This window comes from Harpia harpyja, chromosome 2 (assembly GCF_026419915.1).
Source record: "Harpia harpyja isolate bHarHar1 chromosome 2, bHarHar1 primary haplotype, whole genome shotgun sequence".
Taxonomy (NCBI): Eukaryota; Metazoa; Chordata; class Aves; order Accipitriformes; family Accipitridae; genus Harpia; species Harpia harpyja.
In genome coordinates, this window is record NC_068941.1 from 52,419,703 (window position 1) to 52,442,036 (window position 22,334).

A 22,334-nucleotide genomic window follows, 5' to 3' on the forward strand; every position below is an offset into this window, starting at 1 on the left:
TGACTTCATATTACATCACAGTGACTTGATTATTCATAGTTCATCCAGAATATTTTCTTTCATCATGTCTATACCTTCTGCTAGAGGAAAGAAGTTGACTAGTCATAGGTTTCCAGACTACTGAATTACAAACCTACCCCACAGGTGATTTTTCAGCAGGTGTTTTTGCTTTGCTAGGCCAACTTGAACTTTACTAGGCAAATTTGTCCTGTTCTTGGAGCAAAAAATGATTCATATTGAGAAGATCCAATAACCTGTTGCTTGACATAACAAAATATAAATGTTGAATCAGAGACACGTTTCATACTGTTATATTAATAACAAAAATCAACAGAACTTTAACTGGTAGCCTTCATGGCTGAAGTCCTTTCTTCCAACTGAAATTGAAGGTGAAACATTATTAAATTGAAGGTGAAACAAGCTTATAAATAAAATTAGAGTAAGTCAGGATAAAAAGATCCCATGTATTGTGCACATGTACATGTGTTTCTGTGTATGTGTGCATAAATATGTTTTCATTGCACTAGAAAATTCTGAGATTAGCCTCTATAATAAGTAAACTTTTGAAAATCCAGTCATAGGACATTTTTCAGTATAACTTTTCCTTGGTAACAAAGGGCAAGAGTTAAAAAAATGAGTAGGGAAAAAAAAAAAGTCTAACAGTAACACAGTTCTACTTGAAAATTTCAGTTAGTGCCAGTGTATTGTGAACAAATGTACAATTCTTTCCTGTAGAAGGTAAGATAAAAGCCTGAATTTGTCTATTCTTATTATAAATGATAGCAAGCCAGAGAAGCAAAGTAGATGTTTGAATTTTTAGGAGAAACGTTTGGAACTTTATTAAATCTCTACTTTTAAGGTAACTTTTAAAGGAGAGCTGTCTTATAGGAACACTCAATGTTATTTGTAACAAACTTCCTTGAAAATTTAATGCATTACAGCCCTGAGATCTAGAAACTTGTAGCTTGTTCTTGTTTTGTGCTAACATCCAAGGCTTAATCATTTTCTGGTCCCAAAACTGAACTCCAGACACAACACTGTTGGAGGAAGGAGCTGAGCTTCCATCGGTAAATAGGTGTTGTTCAATTCAGACTTCTGATATGCTGAATTTGGTATCTGATTTTGCAAGAACATCTCTCTAAATCCGTCATCAGTAGAAATTGCATAGGTAAGAGCATAAGAACAGAGCAAGTGTGTACAGCCAGTTCTGTGAAATAAATCAAATCAGACTACTAGAGAATAGCACCTGAGCCCCGTGTAGAAGTTCTCACAAAAAGTTTTGTCTATAACTTGAATGTAACTTATGCAAATTACATACCAATTTTATATTGCATGCCTCTTGGTGATCTGATTTGTAATTCATTTAGACAACTTCTGCATCTAATACTTATCTAATAAAATCACTTGTCGTAATGGAATTGACAATTGAAAGTGATGACATTAAAAAATAAATTAGCATTAGAAAATAAGTCTGGGGATTTCCTTATGAAATCAAAAGCATTCCAAGGGAAGTGGGATAAGGAGCCATAAGTATTCCAGATGGTAAATTATTTTCTATGTAACATTCAGATCTATCTCTAAAAGGTCAGCTTTTTTATACAGTTATAAGATCTGCCCTGTCTTTAGCTTTTCAGTATTGTAAAATGTTTTCTTTCAGTGATGGAAAGATACCAAGAACTTATTTTCTGTGACTTATGGTACTGATGTTAACCAAGAAAGGTTTCAGAAAGATCTGTATAACTCTGGAAGTTAGACAAAGCCACCAGTGAGTATACAATCATTGTATACTTAAAAATGAGTTGAGTATTTCTCTGTGTTTGATGCCAAATGCACGTTTTTCCTATAGTATTGACTGAAGTCTGATAGAACCTAACAAATATTTCTCGAATGAGTATGCTGATCATATGAGTATTGGGACACTCATGACATCAGAGATGGTTATTTTGCACTTTAATACTAGGAAATCTGGATAATTCACACTATGTAAGAAGTTTCAGGGTAAAGCAGAGAACTGAAAGCATAAGTCTAAAAAATTGAGAATTTATTAGCCTTTACTGTTTTATTAGCTTTTACAGAGTTATATCAGGGTGTATGGTTGTCTTGAAATCAACTAATACAACAGATTCTTTTCAGTTGTTTCCAGATATTTAGCTTCCAGTTCTTAACAGAAATACTTTTTATATATAATCTTGCATTACCTATTTTTAAATTTCATTCCATTTCTATTACACCAGTCCTCAAGGTCATCCATTGTTTCCTCTATGATATAACAGTCCTCTTCTGTATTGGAGCACCTCTGCTTACATTGTGTCATCAATAAATTTCATCAGCATGCTCCTACTATTTTTTCTGCCAAGACCACTAATGAAAATATTAAATCACAGAACTGGAAAAATCAGTCCCTGAGAAACAACTCTTTGACTGGCTTTCACCACTTCCAGCAGGTATCTCACCTTCAGACAATTCCTTACCTATCTAGCCTCTATTATCTTGAGCTCAGTTAATGTGGCATTCCATCAATTTACTAATGGTGATGGATGAGAGCTACTGTATTTCCTATTTCCAGAAAGAAAACAGGTATTTTATTAAAGAGAGGAACCAGGTTAGTCTAGCGTGGTGTGACTTTTGATGCCTAAGATACAAACACATTGAGTCGAACAAGTAGGAGACATCTAAAGAAAGAGTACAAGAAGCATTTCTGGGCAATACCCTGTGTATACCCTCCCACCACTTCGCAGTCAGTGGCTTGAAGTCCTGTTATGTCAGAGCTCAGATTTGGGTCGTTATGTTTAATAAGTATCAATGAATCCACTAGGCCTTTTGAATTATTCATGATTTTGGGCTGCATGATCTTGTGATGGTGACTTGCACAATTTAATTATGTTTTTTGTTTAGGAAACCTTTGTGTTTGTTTGTTAGACCTCCTCTCGTGATAGCTGAATTGATCATAGTAACGAGAATTCCTTATATATCATTATATAGGCCTTTATCACATCCTTTTTCAATTATCTCTTTTTCGAGCTGAAGAACTCTGGTCCATTTCGCTGTCTTCCACTGCAGAAGGGCTTCAGAATCCTTCCATATTCTTCCTGCCTTTTCTGCCTCTTTCCTAGGGCTGATGCGTGGTTTTTTGTTTTGTTTTGGGGTTTTTTTGAGATGCAGTGATCAGAAATTCAGTGTTCAACATGAGTATACAGTGGATGGATTTATAGCATTAAAAATAGTTTCCTGCTGTGTTTTCCTAATAATTTCTAATGTTCTAATACTGCTTTTTTGACTGAAGTTGGAAGCTGCTGCTTTTAGAGAACTAGCCACAATGACTCCCAGGTTCTCCTTCTAAGCAGAATTTAAAATCCACCATTTTGAATGTATAGAAAGGGGTATTCCCACACAGACTGTGTTTTATTTATTGACACAGTTTCACTCGTTCCACTTTTGTGTACCATTCACAGCTGTTGTTTCAAACAAATAGCTCTCCCTGATGAAGCAGCTCATCAGAGATGACTGTTGAATTATGCGTTACTGGAGAAATCCCCAAAACTTTTTTTAATAAAGGAGGTCACAGTACACTAGTGATGCACCTTTTAAAGTACCCTTAATTAGCAATGTTGAGTTGAGACACAGCAAATTACAGTGATGTAAAATTGCAATCCTGATACTGCAATACTATGCAATTGCCCCAGAATAAGTAATCTTTATTTGTTTGCTCTTTATGAGAGGAAGAGAGAGAGAATATCTTTAAAAATCATCATGATAATGAAGGACAAATAGACTTGCAGCATGGATAGTTACATATAATTTTTCCAGATTTCTATGTGGCTGAATGAAAACTTGCATACAAAATAAACCCCAAAGAGTATTAAAACTAAATTGTCTTTATTTCTATACTTCAATTTCTTTTCAGTTTACTTCCTAGTGTCACCTACTTCCTAAATATCAGTTTTCAGACTGCAAGTGCTGTGGAGCACGCATGGGGTTTTGTTGGTTTTAAATTTTTTGGAGTTGTTGTGACACTTTCAGGACTTCTCAGCTAGTCCTACATATTATTTTATTTATAGTATCTAACCAGCTAATTCAGATTAGTAGAAAAACTTTCATTAATATCAATGGAGAATCAAACTGATAATGTATATAAAGCCATGCTATCTTTCAGCATGAAAAATGAAATGGAATGCCATATCATTTATGCCACAGCACAATAGTTCTGTTGTCTTTGAAGATATCACAAATGCAAATGCACATAAAAGAATCACACAGAAACCAAGCTCTATTTCTTCTAATGTCCTCATTTATTTTTAATAAAACTAGAAAATAAAGATCAGAAAATCTACAAGGTTAAATGATCTACCTTTAGTTACAAGAACCTCTATCTCATCTGTAGGAAGAGAAATATAAGGTATAGAAGATCTTGATGGGACTTCACTGTATCATTATAATTAGTTCAGTGATGGTGAAAGAGTACAGACTGCCTCATTGACTGTAATTGTTTTGTTAGCAATATATGTTCTGTATACCTTAGTGCACAGACACCTGTATTAGGTTTCTAATTCTGTAATGTGCACATAACAATTGGAGACCTTATCTAAAAACCCTTTGAAACATCATTAATGTTTTCCCACATTCCAGCTGAACTCATTGATTCTTGCCTGTATCAGTTGAGTCTATATGGAAAAAAGTTAATCAGATTTTGCTTTCTTTTACAGGAAACATATGAATTTCTTAACTTCAATAAAAAAGCATAAATTACATAGTCTGAGCAAACTTTTTCAGACTGAGAAAAATACTATATTTTGGTCTTCTTTTCTATTGTTATTTTAATCATAATGATGTGTACAACTCTATGGTAAAAAGAAAAGTATATATTTTCCATTAGGGGAATAGAAATTCTGCCAGTAAAATCATAATTCAAAAGCAGAAGCATTAGTACTTTGGGGTAAACAATGAAAGCTGGTCTTTGGTGTTCCTGTCACTGCAAACTGCAGGAGGAAGGTGAAGACTCCAGTCTACCTAATGTGGCAGTTACTGTTGATTTTTTGCATGTAATGTTGTTTCCTGATGAATTGCACACATGCGTAACTTGCAGTCGGTTTGCTCTAATTATCGTAGATCATCTTCATGATTTGCCACTTGCAACCTAATATATTATGATAGTTGAAGTAATATGTTCTGGTTATAATTGGTTGCCCACTGTTGATATGGGTAATGGATCTCTCCTGTGAAATACAAACAGTAACTAGACGCACAGCATGCAGGTGAGTTAAGTACCCACACTACCCAGGAATCAGCAGGTATTCTTCATGACTTAGTCTCCAGACATATTTTTTCTGGAAGCTCAGCATATCTCTAATTGCAATTATATTTTGTGTCCATCTTGTCTCAGATCTTAGAAAAGGGGTTTCTGTGTATAAATATTTAAGTATGAAAGTAAAAGGCAATACCAAGCACTTTTCTGCAGACTTGGAGAAATATAACTGGTGTAGATCTTTTCACATAATTCCCATTTATATTAGTAGAGTTGGTCTCAAGGATAAATCACATCCCAAAGATGAAAATCAAATCTTCAAACTGGAAACTGGTAGCTACATTTTGATGTGGCAAGTCTTCATATTACATGTTTAGTTCAGTGTAATCAATAGCATTAATAAATCAGTGGATTGACTGAATTCTGAAAGGATTGTAGCTCTCACACAATAAATTGATTTTTGTGTTCTCCATGTGAACACAGAAACAGTGTAGTTAAGTGCACAGTTGGTGTAATATTGACTTTTTTTCCTGATATTTAGTCACTGTGTGTTCAAGGTTGACAAGGGCAATTATAGCCCATTGGTGTCTATTGGTAACCATATTTGTCTAGGGCACTGGTTTTCCCCAAAACACTTCTTGGATTTAAGGTCTACCTTCTTTTATGTGTCCTATGCAAAACTTCCAAAATAAGCTGGAGACAAAATTTACAGCCTCTCAAAGTACTATTAAGGAGTTTGATAAAAAAAAATATGTGCTTGAGGCAAATGTTTGCAGATCAGCATAAGCTTTTTAAATATTTCACTTGGTTTCTTTCAGTAAATCCAGTTATAGGTGTTGAAGAGCAAACCGTCAAAACCTTTAAAGGCTTAGCCCCTCTTTTCTCATCCTCACTGTTTTACACCTTTCTGAAAAGACTTCAAAAATACTAAGAAGTGCAAAGAACATTGCATCCAAAACCATACACAGGTTTAGCCTAGAGTGATTATTTTTAGTTTTAGTGAACAAGGTCTCATTTGACTTTGCATATTTCAAAACTAACTTAGACTTGGATATTACTTTTGTGACATCCGTTGCAAGAAATATTTGAAAAGAATAAATTACATTCTATTCAGTTCATTTTTATTTATTTGAGTCTTTTATGTTACCTCTAAAATATATGACACAGCAGTTTTCACCGAATTTTCTGCTCTAATTACAACTTACCTAATACTAACCTGATCACCTATCAGAGAGTGATTATATTTCTGCATAACTTGAAGAGCTGGTGGAAATATATGACACAACACAAATTAAATTATTTGAAGGAAATTTGCAGTTCATTACAATTTATCAGTACAATAGAAATAGATAAGTAGATATCACACAGACAATACATAGATAAAACATAATAGAGAAATGAGACAACTTGGGATTTTGGAGGGGAAGGAGAAAGTTTGACATTTTAGAATAGCATTTAAGAGTCTGAATTAACTACTGTGTGTTCGTATGTCTGGTTTAAACATGGGAACTGGTGAAATCTATGTACCACGTTCAGTGATGTTGGCAGCTGGAATGAGGGGGCGAAAACCACTTAAAAATGTTGTATGCTTGGGCTGGGATCAGAGTTGTGAAGGTCTTGGTATTGCAAAACATTCATTTTCAGCTTCTCATTGGCTCTTGTTAGAAGTACTGCTTTTGATGGGCCAGAATTTAATCTCAAAACTGATTAAAATAGTAATTATTTGATTAATCAGTGAAGAAATAGAGTTCCTTTAAAAGCCAGACTCCATTTAATTAACAGTAATTTGAGGCTTTAGACTGTACAGATCTGAATACTAACATTCTTTGACAACTGGCTTTCAAATATGTTAGGTTTCTCTCAGAACTGCCAAAATTTATCCTGCTAAGCATTCAGCAGCAATCTGTGGTAAAAAGGTTCTTGTCGTGTAATTCCATGAACATTGGCCATTCTCAGCTTCATGTGAATGTTCATCATAATCTAAATATACAGAATCAAGGGAGGGGCAGAAAAGTGGTCTATTGTCGTGGTTTAACCCCAGCCAGCAACTAAACACCACGCAGCCGCTCACTCACTCCCCCCCACTCAGTGGGATGGGGGAGAAAATCGGGAAAAGAAGCAAAACCCGTGGGTTGAGATAAGAACGGTTTAATAGAACAGAAAAGAAGAAACTAATAATGATAATGATAACACTAATAAAATGACAACAGCAATAATGAAAGGATTGGAATGTACAAATGATGCACAGTGCAATTGCTCACCACCCGCCGACCGACACCCAGCCAGTCCCCGAGCGGTGAATCCCTGCCCCCCCCCACTTCCCCGTTCCTAAACTGGATGGGACGTCACATGGTATGGAATACACCGTTGGCCAGTCAGTTTGGGTCAGGTGCCCTGGCTGTGTCCTGTGCCAGCTTCTTGTGCCCCTCCAGCTTTCTCACTGGCTGGGCATGAGAAGCTGAAAAATCCTTGACATTAGTCTAAACACTACTGAGCAACAACTGAAAACATCAGTGTTATCAACATTCTTCACATACTGAACTCAAAACATAGCACTGTACCAGCTACTAGGAAGACAGTTAACTCTATCCCAGCTGAAACCAGGACATCTATGCATACAATGATAATGATGATACAACTTAATCTAAAGTAAATGTAAAGACGTAGTCTTTGTATTCCTAAAATTGTCTTCATGTACACAGTCATCTTTTGACTTTTCAGGAATATATATTGATACTCTTGTATGTACGACCTTGCTAGATAGGACGCATTTTTCATAGCACCATCAGCAGCAAAACTAATTGTATTCCATGTAAACAGAAAGAACATTCTTCTGTCTAAGGAATAAATCCAAGTTGAAAAGGTAAGGCATATTGTTGGTTTATGCTTATTCAAACCTTTACTGAAAAGTTATTAAAAGTGCAGAAATTAATGTAGTCTTGTTCACAATAATTTAAGCAATTAAATATTCCGGTCACTTTTAAACTCTTTCACCTTTACCCCTGTTTTTCTTGCATATTTTACTCTTTCTTTCTATTAAGAAAAATCCAGTAGATGTTTCATAGTGAAAGTGTAGTTAGTTTTTCTGTTTGTTTTTGATGGTGGACTTTTTCAACTTCACAACACTCTGTCCTGCAAAAAGTTGCATGGTATGGGTGAACATGTAATTGAAGAAAGAGGTCTTTTGTTCGCAAGAACCAGTAGTTACAGCATGAAATTCATACTTACAAATAGTTTAAGCAATGCCAGGTTTGATATGAAAAGGGATGCACAGTGCTCTAATTATTACACATTTTTAACATACGCTCTGCATTATATCACAGAGACACCTGTTCTTTAATGTTACTTTTTGCTGTATTACTTTTCCTATGATACCAATTATTTTAAGCATGTATGACAGGTAACTGGCATCTTTATAGCTGTGAGGTTGCATCACAGCAGGTTTTACCAGTAATACTGTGAACATGAAAATAATATGTTAAGAATCTGTTCTATGGAAAAGGATATCATAGACATAGAAAATGCACTAAACAACCTTTGACAAAAAACCCCAGTCACTCAAGCTGAAGTACATAGTTTCTAAGTAATGACATTTTAACATAAAATGTTGCATATTCCAAGGCTGTCTTTCAAAACTGTGTTTCAAATTTACTGTCAGAAGCTCTAGTAGATGCACATCACTGTTAATAACCAAATGAATTAACAGCATGTTGATGTTCTGTAGAGACCGTATAAATATATTCCTGTTGCAATTCAATAAAAAATATGTGCTTGTGTAGAAAGAGGTAAATCTTTATTACTAATATACAGTTATGTTATTGGGGTTTACTATGACAATGTTATAAAATAATGTGTATAGAGTGTGCCAATTTTGTCACACAAGCAAGTGTAACAAGTTTGTAAAGAACAGTTATGTATGTAGCTGTATATAATCAAAGATGTATAAAACTATAGGCTTATACAAATATATACACATATATAACTTGTTATACACAACTACAGTATTTTATACATATTTGTTCTATGTAGACTTGTTCTATACAAACTATATGTATGATTACATTTTTATACATGTATCTAAAACTATAGTTATATATATACATATGTGTATTTTTATATATAACTATATTCTTTAATTTTTTTAATTTTATTTTTTACATGAGTTGTACCCAAGTGGATTTACCTGCACCCAAGAAACCTGTCCTCACTGTACCTTTCAGTTTTAGATAGTTGTTTACATCAGAGCTTCTCTTCTCAGTACAAACACTGTGGTCTCTGGTTCCTTGCGTAGCTGGGATTGTGGTAGCAGACTATTGCTTACCATGATAGGCTGTAAGGTCCATTCATTCATACCAAATGAGGCTGGTTCTGAGAACCTAACATTATTTATTCTCCATAGAACTGCAACTCTTGGCTGTTTCTAATTCATTTGTTACCAAGAACTTTGGATCAATTGTGCCAATGATTCAACTCAATAAACTAGTAAATAAAAATGCCCTACATGATCTTTGGCTCAGGAGTCTTTCCAGCTGTGTCTAGGGACATGGCTCAAATACAATTTACAGAATAGCACTATTCACATAAGTAGCCAGGATGCTTCTTTGAGATGATGATAAATGTCTAGCCCTATGCATTCTGTTCCGTATAACTTTTACTGAAATCCTGCATGGTGGGTCCCATTTTGCAAGAAGGTACTTATGTGCTTAGTTTCTGTGCCATAAATGTTTTTAGATAACAACATCAACTGTACCTTACACTAGCTCCTTCTCGATTTACAACCACCCGAGTCATTGCTACTTAGGGTTTTCAAGAGTCCTTACCAACAAAGGTGGAGAAAGAATGTTTGTATGGAAAAGCTCACTACCCATTTTTACCATCTCAATATATAACTGAGTGGGAGATGAAGTTCCAGTTCAGTGTCCTGAAAATGAAAACTTTTTCTGGTGTGCAAGGTATTCTTCCTCAATTCAAATCAACACCTGGTTTCTCATAGAAGTTAACATAGCAATATAATCACTCAAGTTCCAAGTTAATAGACCTTTAAAGTTGATAGTCAAAGAAATAGGATCATTCCAGTGTTTTATCTGGCAGACAGCAGTAAAGTTTTATAAGCTTTTTTGAGTCACTTTTACATAAAGTAGCATTGATATTTTACCATATCTTCTATTTTGCATTTTCTCCATGGCATGAAAGGTTCCATCTCAGTACGTATAATAAATATTCCACTGACTTTGTGGGGGTGGAAAGCAAGAATCACTATCTCTGGTGGACTGCTAGAAACTGATGCCATTGTCTAACTGTATGTGTCTTGTCCCATAGGGATTAGGAGCTATGGGAGACCTGCTGCCTCCTGGAAAGGCAGCTGAGGCCAGGCAACTGTACTGCTGCCCTGTTGTCTGGACTAGGATCATCATATATGACCTTCCGTTGTCTTCTTCCAGAAGCTAGTTAGGAACAATTAGATGAAATTTTAATTTTCTTGTTGAAGATTGGCAGTTGACACATTCTGATAACAGTAACTTCCTCTTCCTTTTCTTACACAGCAGTGCCTTCCACGATGCTGGGATTCTTGTCCCAGGTCTGTTGTGAAAGTTTGTGCATGAGCTGAACTAGTATAGATTAACAGCCCAATTTTTTAATTTTAAAATTCCTGATCACAACCCCTTTGCTGAATAGTACATTTCCTGTTAAAACCAGCAGACTGATTAATCAGACTGATTCCAGTGAGACTGAAGAATTCCTCATGCAAGCACCTCGGAAGGAGCTGATCAGGGATGAGCCTCCATTGCTATTTGTTGGACTTTAACTAGCTGCTATTTTCAGTTTTTCTTCCCAAGTTTCTGAGGGCAGCACTCTTTGATCATGCTGCAGTAAATGAAGATCAGAGCATCAAAGGGAGTTAAATATGTTGGCAGTGAGTGTCACCGAGCTTGACTTTCAAGTGTGCAATGCTAGGAATACATTCAGAAATATGAGTTAAGTGAATCACTACAGTTAGGCACCTAAGAAATGGAATCATGAAGGGAAGAATTTTGAGCACAGGGTCACCTAAATCTAGAAATAGGAAATATTGAAGAGAGTGGGGTTATAAGAATTCCTGCTTTTTCTTGAATTTAAATATCTAGTATTGACAGTTGTGAAGTCATCACTTAGGACTCATTAGCCCACCCTCCAGAGGTGGAAGATTAAATTCTGCAACTGATAATGCATATAGAAAACACAAGGATGAAATTTAAGATTGTTGCCATAGATCGCTACACGTTAACATTTCAGGTTTGCCTTCAAGCTCCTTTACTGTCTGGGGTTCAGGGTCCCTGAAGCAGGCTATGTTAAGATTTATGGTGCAGATACTCTGACGACACAAATAGGAATGCTTAGACACTCAGTTGGGAAATTAGGCACAAGTCTGTTTGTTTTGTATTTGGTCTTGTTCTTGGTTATAACAAGCACAAAGATTCTCAAATGATGTGAATCAACGACTTGGTAACTGGTCACCATGCATTAGAACATTTTTAATATTGAGCCTTTGGTTTTTCAGTACCTGGCCCCCATATTGCTACAATTATATTTTAGCATTTAAGCTTCTTTCATGTTTATATTAACTGTACAGTCAAACCATGTATTCATTTTTATATATGTCTGCACGTATATTAAAAAAAAAATTTTTTTTAAATTTACAGTCCAGGGGATAAACTTAGGGAGACATGTGTTGTGTCTCAGTACAACATGGGAGAATTTGCATTTATCCAGTTTTGTATTTACAGATACCATAGGAAATGCCTTTCATGGTTCAGGTTGAACTTGGATGCACAAGTCCAATATCCACCCACGTTTTCAGACTGTAGAGCCCATCAGTATTATGATCTAACATAGCATGCCCTCTGCTTTCCCTAGAAACTAAAAATAGGATGGTTATCCTGTTTCTTAATCTCTGCCTGTCAGAAGTTTGAAGACAATATTAGGAATGACTTTCCTGGTTGTTGTGGATTAACCCCAGTAGGCAGCCAAGCCCCACGCAGACACTCGCTCACTGCCCCCAAGTGCGGTGGGAAAGAGAAGCAGAAGGGTAAAAGTGAGAAGACATGGGCTGAGATAAAGACAGTTTAATAGGTAAAGCAGAAATGATGTGCACAAGCAAAGCAAAACAAGGAATTCATTCACTACTTCCCATCAATAGGTAGATGTTTAGCCATTTCCAGGAAAGCAGGTCTTCATCACGCATAACAGTTATCCAGGAAGACAAACACTGTGACTCTGAACATCTCCTTCCTCCACCTTCCCCCATCTTTTATTGCTGAGCACAACTTCCTACGGTGTGGGATATCCCTTGGTCAGCTGAGGTCAGCTGTCCTCTCCCACGTTCTTGTGCATGCCCAGCTGACTCGCTGGCTGGGCGGCGTGAGAAGCAGAAAAGGCCTTGATGCTGTGTAAGCACTGCTCAGCAATAGCTAAATCATCCCTGTGTTATCAACACTGGTCTGGTCACAAATCCAAAACGTAGCACCATACTAGCTACTATGAAGAAAATTAACTCTATCCCAGCCAAAACAAGTACACTACCATTATTTGGGTTGTATTGATACCCCTTCTTCTGATTCTTTGATCAGTCAGTCCAACACCTACCTTTTAAAAAGAGAAAAAAAACCTCCCAGCAAATGCTGAGCTTTTACACTTCACCTATTTTGCTTGAAATAAAAAAAGTACTGGTGAAATGCTCCTTCACACTACATTTTTAAAATGCTGAAAGCAGTGAAATGAAAACGTTTTGTCATGGGAAAAAGTATTTACACAAATATAGGAAGTATACATTTTTTTCACATTTGATCCACCAGCATAAGTTGTTATTATCACTTGCAAAATTGCAGCATTATTAAAAGCTCGGAGAAAAATTGTGTAGGCTGTTTGGATTCTTGTTTGAAGAGGAGTTCTAGAAACAAAAATTGTGCAGTTCAAGACATATTGTACTTTTTTTTTCTTCCCTTTTTGGCAGACAGTACGATGTGAACATAATTGGAATGCAAGAGAGATAAGAATGAAACATGATTTTCAGATACTATTGTTATTGGCAAGGGCTTTATTCCATGTATCCATTTAATTTATTAATGCTCAGTCTTCATATGTGAAATATTCCCAAATTCCTGATTATTAAAACAGAAAATCATTTTGTAGTTAACTTCAGAACACTGTAAGCTTGTAATACTGATGAAAAATATTGTCCGAAAATAGCTCTTTGTATATATTCTAAGTGCCATTAGGTTTATTTTTCTTTAAAAAATAATCATTATCTTTTCCATGTTTTACGTTTATTACTGTTGAATACATTGGCTTTGCAAAGCTATGGCAGGGGGATTTATAATATTTTTGCTGGTACATACATCAACAAAATTGCTAAGTTGCAATTGAAAATTCATATCATGTATGCTAAAGCTAGGAAGACCTTTCTCTTAAAATTTACATTAAATTCTCAGGACACATGATCAGTTTTCTATAGTAGCAGAAAGGAAAGAACCTTTTCATGTGTGACCTGAAGGAACCAAATGTAAAAGTAAATGAGGTACAATGAACATGGATCTCCAAAATGCCTTTTTTATATTTAGTATTCAACATACAATCAGCACTTCTATATGGTTCAAACAAATAAAATTGCATTTTACAGTGTAGTAACATGTCAGTCCAGCAGCAGCTATAATAAATATTTTATTACAGATAATCTGCATCTCATTTAGACTTTAGGAAAGATACACAGTTTATGAACACATTGTATATCACAATGCAAAGAGGAAAATAATGGTACAGAAAAAAAATTATCATTTAATGTCTTGATTTTTGAAGTTACTGGCATTTTGTAATAGTAATTAAACATTTAAAAAATAAAAATATTGTTGATGACCAAATTCTTCATAATCTATTCTCACTGCAGATTCCTGGATCATCGGAGACCCACCAGCATAACACCACATAGAAAGCTGAAGGTAAGATGAAACATCCTACAGCCTCAGGCTCTGGTGGGACCAATACCTTGCACTGGTGCTTTTTAAAGCACACACAGTTGTCTAACTGACAGAACAGAGCAAACTACAAAATTACAATAGGCCAGTATGTGCTCTGTATAACAGTGTTCTACTGCCTTACCCGTTATCAATAATTTATGCTGCTGTATCTAATTTACTGTTGTTGCAATAACAGTGTAGGTCAAAATATAAAATGGGATAAATTCATGTAGTGCTAACTTTAACAGATGCGAGTATTTTGTTCAAGAAGGAAGATCCAGGGTGATAAATTATCTACCCTGTTACTAGACTTATCAAAAATAGAACATAATTGAATAAATAATGAAATTCTCAAAATTAACTATTAAATATCTTGTGAGAGTTCTCAAGTTTCCACAAGAAACTAGTGTTGCCTATGTATGCCATATTGTGATGGTTTTTAATGATGCCTCTCTTTAGATTAATAATTTGCAAATGTCATTTGTAGCCATGACCTCAGCTCAGCTGAAAGCACATAAGGTGCCAGAGCTCTGAAATGGCAGCTGTTGGTGCCCACTCAGAATTGTTTGTATTTGGCAGCAATCTGGCTGTGAGCAAACTTTAATCTGTCTAATCAGTACTTACATAGCAACTGTACTGAATTGAACAAGTGCCTGGGTTTTGGTTTTTTCCCTTTGGTCTTAGCTCAGTGATTTTTCTCAATGGTAACCAAAGTCAAGTAATTTAAAGCTTGTGAACCTCACAAAAAGGGTTCATTTAAAACCATATTCTGCATCTTGTGACACCAAATGGAAAGTGTGTTCTTCTATATGACTACAAAAGATTTTAGAACAGCGATCAGATACACGTTCTGCTCATTAATGTTTGTACAGTATCCTGCCTTAAAAGAGCTACAGTTTCCTAGAGCAAGTCATTCAGAATTCGACTACACTCTTCAAGTTTAATAGGTTGAGCTCTTTGAGTTCCCCTACCTCCTCCTGATTGATGGTTTGTTTCTTCTTTTAATACAAAATTCAGTAAAATTTCCCACAGTGAAAAGGGTCTTTTAATTATAAAACACCAGCATGTGGGAATGATTCAATTTACACATCAGAAAAGTTCAGTTACTTGACCATAATTTATTTTTTGTGCTGATCATTTACAGACCACAGATTCTTCTTTCCCCCTTCCCCCCGCCCCTTCTCGCTTGCTGTCTCTCCATGTAAAAGAATAAAAACCTCAATAACCTGGAAGAGGCTTTAGATATTGTATCACTTAGTCATCAGAACTAGAGTCTTCATTATCAGACTTTTTTTTACCAGCTTTTGTCCCTTTCTCATTTCCTAGCTATGTTGTCATATTTAATTTAAAGATGTTCTGTAATTGCTGAGTAATACAGTTTTTTCTTGAATCTTGACAATGGGACAGTGTAGGTAAGGAGGTGTAGGGTATCTGACTCATGGAACTGTGAACATAAGAGATATTACCTAAAAAAGATATTTGCAGTTCTAATGTTGCATACAACACAACTGACCACTGTAGCTTTCTTCAGTAGCCCTCTCCAGCAATTTAACTTTTCTCCTGCAGGGGATAATAAAGCTCTATATTTAATTTTTTTTTTTTTAAAGATTAATTAATTAGTACTGAAATAAAGGTCTGGAAGGAATGGAAAATTTCCATGTACTTCCTCTATGCAGTATTAGTCGTCTTTATTGTTTTCTTTTCGGAACATAGCTTAGGACTTGCATTGGTAGGTATAGCAGCTTTTAATGAAAAAGCTTTGTAGATTGTGGATGTGATTTTCCTAGCAAAATCAAAAAAGTTAATCTTACTTTGCCCTCATTATGGGCATAAGAGAAGTAAGCAGTAAAAATGTCCAGAATACCATTTATAAAGCTAGTTTTAAATACATTTACAGATATGTTCTTATATTTATTTTGGTTTTAATCAAATGCAGTTTGTGACTGAGAACTATTAGATTATATTGTGCTCATTTTAGAATAAAAAAGTACTTGTAGGGAATTGTAGGTGCATATCATTTATTCTAGGTTGTATATATAATTTTGGTATTCAACTGAGTACCTAACAATATTTATTGGTTGGCTCTTTGTTGCAACAGACATATGAAGGCAATATCTATGCTACTGAAATACAGTGTTGCTACTTCTTTGCTTTTTCTAGCATTTAATTTAGTCTGTTTTCCACTTTGGAAGGGATGTATGAATGCTACTCTAATAAAACATGTCGAACTTGGGGCAGGGGGACAGTTCTTCAAATTCTTTTCAGCTATTTGAAAGGTGCTCCTCCTTTGCCCTGGACTAAGCATTTAAACTAAAATAGCCAACATGAATGTGTGTTTTGTAGTATCCCTATGAGAGAGAAACAGAAAGGCTGTTTTTGTAATATCTGAACCTGCTGCTGTTTGGATATACTTTTACGTAGAAACACAAATGTATCCCTGGATAAGACTTACGAGCTGAAGCTAGCTTGTGCTTGTAAAACTAACCAATGTAAGATGTTATCTTCCATTGCCCATTTAGCCATTACAGGCCAAAGGAAGCCAGTAGTTCTAACAGTTTGATTTTACAAATTTAAATTTCTACTACTGCAGCTTTCACTAATTCACCTGTACCTTACTGTACTCAAATCCTTCCCAGTAAAGGGAACAATTCAGAGCACGTGAGGACGGCAATAATCAAGATCAATGAATACAGTAACAGATTTTTCCAGTTCTTATTCATGTTCGTACAGACATACATCTTAATAGTAAGTACACTCGGCATTTATTTCCAAAAGCTAACTTTTAAAATTTTTTATGATCTCTGAATAAGAATGGACCTTTATATCTTCCATCTGACTGGCATATTGTGCTAAGTAAATGCTGACATACATGATCTCACAAATATTCATATGGAAGATGGTTTGTATTTTTCTTACACAAAACTAGCACCAGATATATACAGTTATTCTGTGTTTTCATTTGTTCCTTTTTTTTTTTTTTTAATGCAATCAGTTAATTGAACTCCTCTCTTCTTCTACATCAGTATACCTGAAGCCATGAATAGGCAGTGTTTTCAAATTACTCCCAATGTTGGGGCGCTATTCAAACATTGTGTGTCCTGAAGGATGCGACCGACCAGTCAGTACTCCTGCTGCAGGTGCAGTAGGAGTCCTGTGACGATGCATCTGGTGGTTCTTGGGGGTTTGTTTGGTATTCCCCATAATGACTTCCAGGTCTGTTTCATTTACCAAGTAAACCCTGTACAGTTGTTCTTGGTAGGTCTGTGTTCCGACAGTTGTCAACAGTTTGCAACAGTGTTAAGTCCTCAGTAGATCTCAACTATAGCTATAAAAAAAACCAAATGGTCCTGGTGTCAAGAGGGTCTTCACTGAAAGAAATTTTTAAATATCTTTAAATCCCTGTTCTTCCAGACCATTATCTTATGACTATTTACTACTGTAAACAATAAGCTAAAATCAATAGCCCTGTTCAAAACATTAATTTTGGTGGTAGATGAAAGTCTTTCCTCACAATTTTTATCATTACATTTTTTTATGATGATTTATTTTCAACTGCTCTTCAGTGGCTTAAATGCTAGCATTTTGCTTCAGTTTGTATTCATGACAGTCAAATGGTGTTGCACACTGTGTTAAAGGTTGGTGGTTTGGTAGAGGTTTCTATATTTAATAGATGTCCTGATTATACAGTTTTGGGGCAGAAGTTATTATTGTCACAACTTTTTTTTCTTTTTTGCTTTTTTCTTTTTCTTTCATGACAATGTACATAAGAGTGTTGAGTGTCAGTAACACTGCAATGTTCTCACCCCAATACAAAGAGCTTATGGCTTCAGCTGTGTTGTGTATATTTTTGGACATCCATGGAATTTTTCGTTTAGTAGATAGGGATTACAGTGACTTAGTCTCTCCTGTTGTAACTTGACTCTGTCTATGCACTAAATGTCAAAGCATCTTGAGCCCTTGCATTGTTGATATAGGAATCAGAGCTGAATTCCCAGCTGATAGTAGGCCCACCTCCCTGGTACTACACACATTTTATTTGGGGGTGGTGGTGGTGGTGGTGGGTTTTTTTGGTTGTGTTTTGTGGTTTGTTTTTTTTTTACAGTTAATGCATCTCTATGATTACTGTTTAAATACCGGTATGATTCCTCCACATTACTATCAAATCTTTGTCAGGCTACCTATATTTATGAGCTGTAGAGAGGCACGCCAGTGGAAATATTTTTTCAAGTTGTCCTCAATAGAATGAAAGGGTATCGTACTCAATCATTGAACTGTTGTCTTCTCATGGCAATCAGTCAGTCAGTTATGGAGACCTGCATTATTGGATGGATGTTTTTATACTTGCAGACACCTCCAGCATCTTTACACAAAATTACACTGTTTTGCACATTAGTTGTAAATCTGAGAAATTATTTCTAAAAAAAAAATACCTTAGCCACCAGTAGGCAGTGGTGAAGATGAGTTTGAACATTCTCTGCCATCAAAGCTGAGGTCCCCCTCTGAAGTCCTGAGCTACAAATCAAGTTAACCTGGGAGTCATGGGCCTGAATTCCTGGACTTCACTGCCTTTCTGTACAGACTACTTCTCACTCTTTCCGTTCAAAATCCAAGGATAGAGTTAGTGATGGTGCTAGTTCCTGTCTTTAGAAAATGGTTTCCTTGAAAGTGGAAAAAATTCTGTTTCTAGGTCCTTTTCAAAACCCCATGTCTTGCTTCTGAGCAGTAGCCCTAAAGACCAGCCACAGAACGGCATAAGGAGGAAGGATCATGATTTAGCCCAGTGCTTTGTTAGTCCTGGAAGAATGGATTAGGGCCAGGATTCTCCTCTCCTGATAAAATTCCACAATTTTCTGCTATGCTTGTCAAGGGAAATTTCTCTGTCTCTAACATTCTTAGTCATCAGGAATTTGGTGTACCCCCAGTGTACAGCCCCTGTTTAAAATCCTCTCCTTGAGATGTATTAATTTATGAATTCAACCTCTCAAGCCAATGAAGATATTAAAGCTGTTAAATTTTAGTCTGTTATCATCACAATCAATATTACACTTTTAATCAGAAGTGGCCAGAGCTGTTTGATCAGTAATGAGCTCAATTTTGTCAGGCTATTAAGCAGTTCCTGAGCATATCTAACTTAACCTCTTTAATAGCAGAATAAAGTGAAGAGATGCCTCCTTGTAAAGCTCAGATGGTCCCAGGTGGAAAGTGACTGCTAAAACACATTCCTGTTTTGCCACATGAGCAAGATCCGGAACCTCTTGGGATTCCAGCAGAAAGTCAAAATTAGCCCTTACTCTTGAGCCTCAGCACAACCTGCTGGCATAGCCACAAGCAAGAGACGGTAGCTATAGAGTTTGTACTCTGTTTCATCTAGGCAGGGCTGACCTAATACGTACAGGTCATCAAGTGACTCAGTATGAACTGTTCTGGGAAATACATACGTTGTAGATGTGGCGCTTAGTTTAGTAGTTGACTTGGTAGTGTTAGGTCAACGGCTGGACTTAATGATCTTAAAGATCTTTTCCAACCTAAATGATTCTATAATCATTTTTTTATCTGAAAACATGAAAACTTGCCTTTGTCCTTAGGAACCGTTTCTTTCTTTCTGTCCTTTAGAGCATTTGCAGAGATAACAGGCAAAATCATGGATTCACTTTCAGAGTACAGAGCAATGGGAGAAACACTGTGCCTAGGGAGGTGCTACATTGGTACAATCCATGTTATTCAGTACTGTCTTTTAGGACCCTTTACTGTTTGGCAAAACTTGGTTTTAGTTCTACAGCTTGTTGATATTAACAGAGATGTTGTTCAATCAAAGATCAGAAAGTAAATATCCCAGGTAATAAACTCTAGAAGATACTATCATTGCTGGTCTGTAAAAAAATTTATACTAACTGGATAGTAGAATAGTAATGTTTACTTTCTATGTAGAAAACCAAGTTCTTTTTTTCAGGAAAACTGTTTACAATGAAATAGAAGTTGGGTTTTGTCAGATATTATGAGTACAGTTGAACTAATTAGAGGGTGGGTGTTTTGAGTAGTGCATTAGGTAAAAAAGACCAGGGACTTTTCCTTTAATGTCTCCCCCCCTTTTTTTTTCCCCCAGTTTCTTTTGTTCATACTGTTTATCACTTGCATGCCAAAAGAGAAGGAAAAAAAATTGAAGATTTTGTTGCCTTCTTAAGCAAAATGTTAAATAATGTTGACAGTCAGTTTCACTTTTGCAGCATGGTAGTAACATGTCTAAAAGTAGTCCAGCTGATGCTTTGAGTTGCCACAAGTATTGCAGCCCTGTTATTTTAAGATGCTTAGTTATTTTTGAGCCACTGAATTATTGTTTTGAAAAGCATTTTGTTATTTCCCTTCATGAGGCTAAAACCCCTTTCTTATAGTTTGTTATGGTTCTTTGAACTACTTTTTAAGGCTAATTTGTGGTAGATTTTGTACTGTGATTTTTATATTTAGTCTACTGAATCCATCTAACCTGAATAGCCCGAGGGAGATAAGTCAGGAAGCATAGAAATCAAGAAAACCTGAAGTTCGTACTTCAAGCTGAACCAGAAGCTAGTATAACTCAATTTGTCAGTGAGAATTTTTGCTAAAAGAACAAAGAACTCTTCCCCCCGCCGCCCAGCGTTCTGCCTTTGTGTTTAAAAATTGTGATTTCTGCATGTTTTGTGTAAAATAAGAAACAACATTTGAGGTTTTGCTGGTTTGAGGTAGAGTTTCACGAACTCTGTAGGAAGGGGTGAAGTTTCCTGAAATTGAGATTTGACCTTCTGTCATTGAATCTCTCAAAATAGACAAGGCAGGTACTCAAAATGAGATTTATTCTAATCAAAATTGTTTAGCACTCAGACAAACATTAGTAAACTACAGGTTCTGATGTCTGTCAAACAGAACTAATACTACACAGCTGACGTAAGAATTCCTAAGCTTTAGAACAATGACCCAAAATGCGCAATCACTCACCCAGTAAGGTGAGGGCTCTCAACCTCAAGGAGTTTCCTTAGGCAGCATCCCAACCTAAGGGGACAGTCCCAGACTGCAGACCCGCTGCTCCGAGGAGGACTGACTCAATTTGCCCTCCGGTGGGACTCCATTTATACCCTAGTCGAATCTGATCTGTGGTCATATATGGTCAGCAGTCTAGAAACTTCTCTTGACCGAGGCTTTTCATTGGCTGAGGGCCTTGTCTGTTGAACAGAGGGCCTTGCTTGTCGACCAGAGGGCCTTGCTTTTCCTATCCCTCGACCGAGGTGTGTATGTGACCACAGTTCCCACACAGCTGGGTGGCTTGACCCCCAAACTGCAGCTTCTAGAACTCCTTCCTTTCAACGGTCCAGAAGTTTTGGTCTTTATCAGGGCAGGTGCACCTGCCACACCTCCAGGCCTACTCTGATGAGGTTTTGAAGAGGTTTGAGACATTTCCTTCAGTTAATAGCAATAGAAAGGGACATTTGCATGCATGCTACACTTCTGAGTTGATGGCAAACTGGTCTCAGGTTCAGTTGTCATCCATATCCTTTTCTCCAGCACCTGACCGATAGCAAGAAGAGGCTGTGCAGTGGCTCAGTACGCTTGGGGCTAGTGTACAAATTATGTTGTTCACAAAACTCATTTTAACATCATAGTAAGACAAGCAGAAAGGTGAATGGAAGCTTTATGGGTGTAAGTAAGATGGTCATTGACCTGATTGACTTTTAATGGGAAAAAAACAAAACAAGGACAAATCATTTGAATGACACAAGTCAATGAACCCGGTGGAACTAATCTGAAAATAGGGAACTGGTTGGTTATGCATAGACTTCCCAGGAATTGTTCAACAACATATAAATTAATAGTAAGTACCAAAATCCAGATGTAGAAAAGACATGTAAGATACAGGCTCCATGTTAAAATTTTAATTCACTTGATAATACTTGTCTCAGAGACTATAAAACAGTGTAAAATATATGCTTCATTTATTTACTTACTATCAGTCACATGGGTAATGCTGTCTATATAGAAGTAGGGATCCTTAACAGGGTCCTACTGAGTTTTGGGAAAGTCTCCAAAAATTGCAACTCCAGCACGTGAAGCTGAATGTGAGGCCTGAGGTGTGC

At 36.3% G+C, this 22,334-nt stretch overlaps 1 protein-coding gene across 1 annotated transcript in view; it reads left to right on the plus strand.

Moving 5' to 3' along the window:
• The window catches only part of TENM3 (teneurin transmembrane protein 3), a 641,819-nt gene that overhangs the window by 139,329 nt on the left and 480,156 nt on the right, over window positions 1–22,334 (plus strand). Inside the window, exon 2 of the mRNA XM_052779556.1 lies at window positions 14,163–14,214. The gene's annotated coding sequence lies outside the window, so the exon portion shown is untranslated. The remainder of the gene's footprint in view (window positions 1–14,162; window positions 14,215–22,334) is intronic.